We start from the raw sequence: 8,216 nt of genomic DNA on the forward strand, positions 1-8,216 counted from the left end.
ACTGGCAAACCGGATTCAGCAGTACATCAAAAAGCTTATCCACCATGATCAAGTGGGCTTCATCCCTGGGATGCAAGGCTGGTTCAACATTCGCAAATCAATAAACGTAATCCAGCATATAAACAGAACCAAAGACAAGAACCACATGATTATCTCAATAGATGCAGAAAAGGCTTTTGACAAAATTCAACAGCCCTTCATGCTAAAAACGCTCAATAAATTCGGTATTGATGGAACGTACCTCAAAATAATAAGAGCTATTTATGACAAACCCACAGCTAATATCATATTGAATGGGCAAAAACTGGAAAAATTCCCTTTGAAAACTGGCACAAGACAGGGATGCCCTCTCTCACCGCTCCTATTCAACATAGTGTTGGAAGTTCTGGCTAGGGCAATCAGGCAAGAGAAAGAAATCAAGGGTATCCAGTTAGGAAAAGAAGAAGTCCAATTGTCCCTGTTTGCAGATGACATGATTGTATATTTAGAAAACCCCATCATCTCAGCCCAAAATCTCCTTAAGCTGATAAGCAACTTCAGCAAAGTCTCAGGATACAAAATCAATGTGCAAAATCACAAGCATTCTTATACACCAGTAACAGACAAACAGAGAGCCAAATCATGAATGAACTTTCATTCACAATTGCTTCAAAGAGAATAAAATACCTAGGAATCCAGCTTACAAGGGATGTAAAGGACCTCTTCAAGGAGAACTACAAACCACTGCTCAGTGAAATCAAAGAGGACACAAACAAATGGAAGAACATACCATGCTCATGGATAGGAAGAATCAATATCGTGAAAATGGCCATACTGCCCAAGGTGATTTATAGATTCAATGCCATCCCCATCAACCTACCAAGGAGTTTCTTCACAGAATTGGAAAAAACTGCTTTAAAGTTCATATGGAACCAAAAAAGAGCCCGCATTGCCAAGACAATCCTAAGTCAAAAGAACAAAGCTGGAGGCATCACGATACCTGACTTCAAACTATACTACAAGGCTACATTAACCAAAACAGCATGGTACTGGTACCACAACAGAGATATAGACCAATGGAACAGAACAGAGTCCTCAGAAATAATACCACACATCTACAGCCATCTGATCTTTGACAAACCTGAGAGAAACAAGAAATGGGGAAAGGATTCCCTATTTAATAAATGGTGCTGGGAAAATTGGCTAGCCATAAGTAGAAAGCTGAAACTGGATCCTTTCCTTACTCCTTATACGAAGATTAATTCAAGATGGATTAGAGACTTAAATGTTAGACCTAATACCATAAAAACCGTAGAAGAAAATCTAGGTAGTACCATTCAGGACATAGGCATGGGCAAGGACTTCATGTCTAAAACACCAAAAGCAACGGCAGCAAAAGCCAAAATTGACAAATGGGATCTCATTAAACTAAAGAGCTTCTGCACAGCAAAAGAAACTACCATCTGAGTGAACAGGCAACCTACAGAATGGGAGAAAAGTTTTGCAATCTACTCATCTGACAAAGGGCTGATATCCAGAATCTACAAAGAACTCAAACAAATATACAAGAAAAAAACAAACAACCCCATCAAAAAGTGGGCAAAGGATATGAACAGACATTTCTCAAAAGAAGACATTCATACAGCCAACAGACACATGAAAAAATGCTCATCATCACTCGCCATCAGAGAAATGCAAATCAAAACCACAATGAGATACCATCTCACACCAGTTAGAATGGCAATCATTAAAAAATCAGGAAACAACAGGTGTTGGAGACGATGTGGAGAAATAGGAACACTTTTACACTGTTGATGGGACTATAAACTAGTTCAACCATTATGGAAAACAGTATGGCAGTTCCTCAAGGATCTAGAACTAAATGTACCATATTACCCAGCCATCCCACTACTGGGTATATACCCAAAGGATTATAAATCATGCTGCTATAAAGACACATGTACACGTATGTTTATTGCGGCACTATTCACAATAGCAAAGACTTGGAATCAACCCAAATGTCCATCTGTGACAGACTGGATTAAGAAAATGTGGCACATATACACCATGGAATACTATGCAGCCATCAAAAAGGATGAGTTTGTGTTCTTTGTAGGGACATGGAGGCAGCTGGAAACCATCATTCTTAGCAAACTATCACAAGAACAGAAAACCAAACACCACATGTTCTCACTCATAGGTGGGAACTGAACAATGAGATCACTTGGACTCGGGAAGGGGAACATCACACACTGGGGCCTATCATGGGGAGGGGGCAGGGGGGAGGGATTGCATTGGGAGTTATACATGATATAAATGATGAATTGATGGGTGCTGACGAGTTGATGGGTGCAGCACACCAACATGGCACAAATATACATATGTAACAAACCTGCACGTTATGCACATGTACCCTAGAACTTAAAGTATAATAAATAAATAAAAAATAAAAATAAAAATAAATAAATAAATAAATAAAAATAATACCTGGCATTATTTTCATGACCTTCCAAATATAAGCAGGTACACTATATACAACAATGGGGAAAAACTTTATATTACCTAGAAAATCCAGTCAGTTTAGTTTATTTAAAACTCAAGTCAAAAGTTCTGCTGTTTTTCTGAATGATCCAACTACAATATCTACCTAACTCAAAGATCCTATCTTATACAAGCTCTCCATTGAAGCTGTTCTCCTTAAATATATGGGTATAAATTAGTGTGAAAATAGTAAAGGTACTAAGAGCATAGCATCATAGTGTCTTTCTTTTTTCTTTTCTTTTTTTTTTTTTTAACAGAGTCTCGCTCTATTGCCCAGGCTGGAGTGCAGTGGTGCTATCTTGACTTGCTGCAATCTCCGCCTCCCAGGTTCAAGCGATTCTCCATCCTCAGTAGCTTGGATTATAGTTACCCACCACCATGCCCAGCTAATTTGTGTGTGTGTGTGTATTTTTAGTAGAGACAGGTTTCACCATGTTGACCAGGCTAGCCTCGAACTCCTGACCTCAAGTGATCTGCTCACTTCAGCCTCCCAAAGTGCTGGGATTACAGGAGTAAGCCACCATGCCTGGCCAAGCATAGCATCTTAATACTTACCTGTATTGCTTCTATTTTTTTGTATCTTTCTTATGGTTGTTTCACCTCTTTGTTATGCAAAATATAAGACTAAAAAGTGATTTAGGTTTTCTCTCAGCTGTGCTATTTTCCAGTTTAGAATGACATTTTGGGGAACTATTCTCTGCTTCTGTTTATCACAGTTCTCAAAAGAGGAGTATGCATTTGCTTGCTCCAATTCCTCTTCTTCTACACTCTCTTAAGCACTCCTCAACCAGTCTAATATCTCATAGTTCCCCAAAACTGCTCTGTTCAAGATCATTAGTAAGATCTTTTATGTTAATCTATGGACCATATCTCTGTCCTCATTTTACTTGAAGCCCAACAGCACTTAAAAAAAACTTGTTCTTCTCTTCTCCCTGCTACACTTCCCTTATGTGGCTAGATGGGCTCCTCCGTCCCCTGTGAAGAACTCTGACATGGAGATACTGCAGACCAGTAGAAGGGCTGGGCAGACACTATACAGAAACAGTATGCCCTACAGGCTCCTTGGCTAAATCTCTAGAATTTTTTCAGAACTCATCCACAAATTGAATGGATTTCCTTGATAATCCCAGTCATCCTTTTTAATAACAGAATTTCAAAATCAAAATCAGGGCATCACATTCATTCATGTTTTAGAAGGCTCTAAAGCCTAGAGGAGAGAGGTCACCAGAACAGGACAGTGAAGATTCAGAGAAAAGATACAGAGCAATGGAATGAGAGAGAAGCAATGAGTATTTTGGTACACAGATCCCAGGAAAGTAATCATGTCTATGTAGCGGCCTCCAAACTGGTGGTGTCACTTTCACATTCTACCCTCTCTCTCTCCTCCTACATACCACTACAAGAAGAGATGTCCCAAAATTCTGCTTTTTACTGTCTGCCCTCTCAGAACGTATTTTCTATGGCTTATGCACAGAAATTCAAATAACTCTGATACGATATCCAGGAAATTCCATAACTTCATTTTCTTCATTCATTATTGCAGGAAATATACCTTGAACATCCGTTACATGCCTACATTAGGCTAAGCAATGTATAAGGCACAGGGCGTAGATTGACCATGGACTTTGCTGGGGAGATAGCAGTCCCATTACCCTACCTGGATACGCCTGAAGCTAAAGTAAAATATAAGGCAGTTTTAAATGAAATACCAAATCATCTGGACTGCCAATAATCACTACAGAAATCAAGCAAACAAATCTGTATACGTTCAAATAGCAAAGTGAATTCCCCTAAAGAAATAAGTCAGCTTAACTTTATCATTTATACTTATTATAAACAATGTGACAGTTTTCCTAAAGGCCAGTGATGAGCTCAAATTGTTGAGCTCAAATTGTTTTTTGGCTCAGGAGCAAAAGAATAATATTTCTTAGAATTTGACTTGGTTTCTATATAAAAGAGAAATTAAAAGATGGAATCCTAATTCCTAGCTGCAATGAATTCTGAAGATTTCGAGGATTCCAACTAATTGTCTGCTACTTAATTTCTGGTGGTCATTATGGAGGGCACAGTGATTTTTTTCTATATAGCAAGTTTTATTAGGATATTAAATCAAAAACTTACATTCAACAGCATGATTCTTTTAAATATTAGCACTTCTGTTAAAGATGAGTGGGCTCAACTACAAGTAGGAAAGTTTTAAAGTACAACAAATTCTCTCTGATCCAAGTATGAACACACATATCAGTCTGGAAATCATCATATTTCTTTAATTCTATGTAAAAATTTTTCCTTACACAATATAAAATATGGATTATTGATTTGGCCCTGATGGTTTGAATCCATGTTTTAATGTACTCAAACTCCAATTTTCTACAGTAATAAGCAAAAAAATTCTAAGAGAAGTGAAAATTACAAAATCTTTGCTGAAAATTGAATGTACTATGGATTCACAGTCTAGCCCTTGGAAAGAAAACACCTGCCAACAGGGAATTGGGAAGAATTGCCCTGAAACTTAGAAACTCAAAGACATAGAAATTAGGAGCAAAAGGCACATCCCAAGGCTTTGGGCAATGAAGAGTTTGCTGGCACTAGAGCAGCCCATTATTCCCAGCTGACATTTAGAGAGGTCAGTGTGCTAAACAGAAGGGGAGGTGAGGAGGAGAGTGACAGCTCAAAATAAGTTAAGTGCCAGGTGGAGAAGGGAGAGACTGCAGCTGACTCTGGACTTGCCTGAAACCTAAAATATAAATGTCTTAGGTAGAGCCATGTTTTTCCACATTCTGTGATGCTCCCTCTCGGCCATGCAGGCCACCGCCTCTTCATGCTGACAACTTCAAGTGTATTTCCCCCATCTTTCTCCAAACTTCCATGCACAGAGGCAATTTTTTTTTACAAATATTTAACCATTACATGTAAATGCCAATGGATTCTGATTTTTTCAATCAAGTAGAATGTAAGAATTTAAACTAGGGCGGTTATAACTTTCGTGGAATTATAAATCCCACGAATGTTTTCCACTGTTCTAACTCACAAAGTGGACACATTTTTAACCCAGTTTGACATCAAAGCTTTTTTTGAATAGCAAAGCAGTGTTGCCTGTTGTTGATTGCATCTCTGCGTGAGCAAAAATATGTATATATCCTGTGTTGAATTAAAACCCTGCAGTTAAAATATCAGAGTAACTGACACTATTATTCACTAGCCAACTCTAGGTATAGACTTACCTTTATCTATAATATTTGCACATGCCCTAGATATGTCCAAAGTAACTGTGGTTTAGGAATAATTTTTACAATCTCCTTCCATTTATTTATCCATATGATTCAAATTTTCTAAAGTGAATAGTTAATTTACATTTTTTCAAAAACAGATGTACAGTATAAATACCAGAAGGAAGTCAACTGTATGTGAAACTATGCGTAGCCATTTCTACAACCTTGAAAATGAGAATCAAATTTGGAAGACTTATGTTACAAAACTTTAAGATTTATGATAAAGCTATGGTAATCAATATAATGTTGTATTGGCATAATCATAGACAAATAGATAAATGGAGCATGATGGAGAGTAAAAAAATAGGCACAAAGATATATGAACAATTGCTTTTCAACAAAAGGCACCAAAACAATTGAATGAGGAAAGGGAAGTCTTTGCATAAATGGTGGAGAGCAACTGAATATCCACATGGAAAAACATAAAATTTTACCTCAGCCTCATACCATACATAAAAATTATTTTAAGATGGATCATAAACCTGAACACATGAGCTTAAACTTAAAGCCTTTAGACTACTTCACAGGAAAATATCATTACACCCTACGATTTCAGAGGAGAAAGAAAGCAAAAAATATGAAGTAGATTAAAAAGATAGCTGCTTTTATACAAATTTGAAGTTTCTGTTCATTAAAAGACACATTATAAATGAAAAATAAGACACAGACTGGGAGAAAATGTTTGGGAAACATAAACCTGGGAAAAATACTTCTTCCTTGAAGGTATAAATAACTCCTCCAAATAAACAACACCAATATTCCCTTTTTTTTTTTTTTTTTTTTTTTTTGGAGACGGAGTCTCGCTCTGTCACCCAGGCTGGAGTGCAGTGGCCGGATCTCAGCTCACTGCAAGCTCCGCCTCCCAGGTTCACACCATTCTCCTGCCTCAGCCTCCTGAGTAGTTGGGACTACAGGCGCCGCCACCTCGCCCGGCTGGTTTTTTGTATTTTTAGTAGAGACGGGGTTTCACCGTGTTAGCCAGGATGGTCTCGATCTCCTGACCTCGTCATCCGCCCGTCTCGGCTTCCCAAAGTGCTGGGATTACAGGCTTGAGCCACCGCGCCCGGCCAATATTCCCATTTTTAAAATGGGCAAAACGCTCAACAGGAACTTCATATATGAAGTTATTAGCCAAATAAACAATTAGTAACAAAAAAGTGCCTAATAACATTAGTCTTGAGGGAAATGCAAATTAAAACCATAATGAGATGCCACTACACATACGCTAGAATAGCTAAAATGTAATATACTATACACATACGCTAGAATAGCTAAAATGTAATATACTAACAGTACTGAATATTAGCAAGGATACTAATATGTAACCAGAAGAACACTCATACATTTCTGGTGAAAATATAACATGGTACATGGTACAATCTCTTTGGAGAAAAGTACGATAATTTCTTATCACATTGAACATATTCTTACCTATTAATTCATCCATTCCATTTCTAGACATATAAGTGAAAACATATGTCCACAAAAAGAGTTATACAGAAACGTTTATTAAATTTATTCATAATACCCCAAACTGGAAATAACCATTATCAGGACAAGAGAGAATAAACAAACACAGTAGTGGTCTATCCCTAATGTACAGTACTACTTATCAATGAAAAGGGGAAAATATGATACACAAAACAACGAGGTCGAATCTCAGAAGTATTACACTGGGTGAAATAAGCCAGTGCAAGTAAGTGCATATTGCATAATTACATTTAACTGAAGTTCTAGACCAGGCAAAATCAATTGTAGGTAGAAAAAAGAAGTGGTTACTTCAGTTGCAGGGAATGGAGATTGACTGACTGGGAAGGGACATAAGGGGACTGTCTAGGATGATGTACATATTCTGTATCTTGATAGGGTATGGCTTACATTTATGCATTTCAATGAAATTTTACTTTAAAAACTATTTTAAAATAACGTGGTGGAAATGGGGATATAGACAAAACAAGAATAACAAAATCACTAGATAATTGATAAAGCTGGGTGATGGGTACGCTATTTTGTTTGCTTTGTATATGTTTCCATTTTTCTATATAAAAAGTAGAAAAAAGAAAGTCTTGGCAGTTCTTTCACAGAGAAAATTGCATTTACGAAATGAATTGTCTAATCTAATTATATCCAATGCCTGGCAATACACACTGATGGTAAGAGAAAACTGCATTTCAAAAATTGTAATTATTCACATTTCAAAATTTCATGTTCTCTGTTTTAACTGCAGAAAAACAATGTCTATTAAAAATTAGCTCAGAAAGAAGCACTGCACATTAGACTGTGCTCTGATACCATGACAGCCACTTTCCATGGTGTACCGTGTACTTTGATAAAACGGCCACATTTCAGATGTAGCTGAAAAACTAATTTTGTAGCATAGATTATGATAATACAGAAAAGAAAATCACAGGTAAATATGTTTCA

Source organism: Trachypithecus francoisi, unplaced genomic scaffold (assembly GCF_009764315.1).
Source record: "Trachypithecus francoisi isolate TF-2019V2 unplaced genomic scaffold, Tfra_2.0 Lachesis_group16, whole genome shotgun sequence".
Classification (NCBI taxonomy): domain Eukaryota; kingdom Metazoa; phylum Chordata; class Mammalia; order Primates; family Cercopithecidae; genus Trachypithecus; species Trachypithecus francoisi.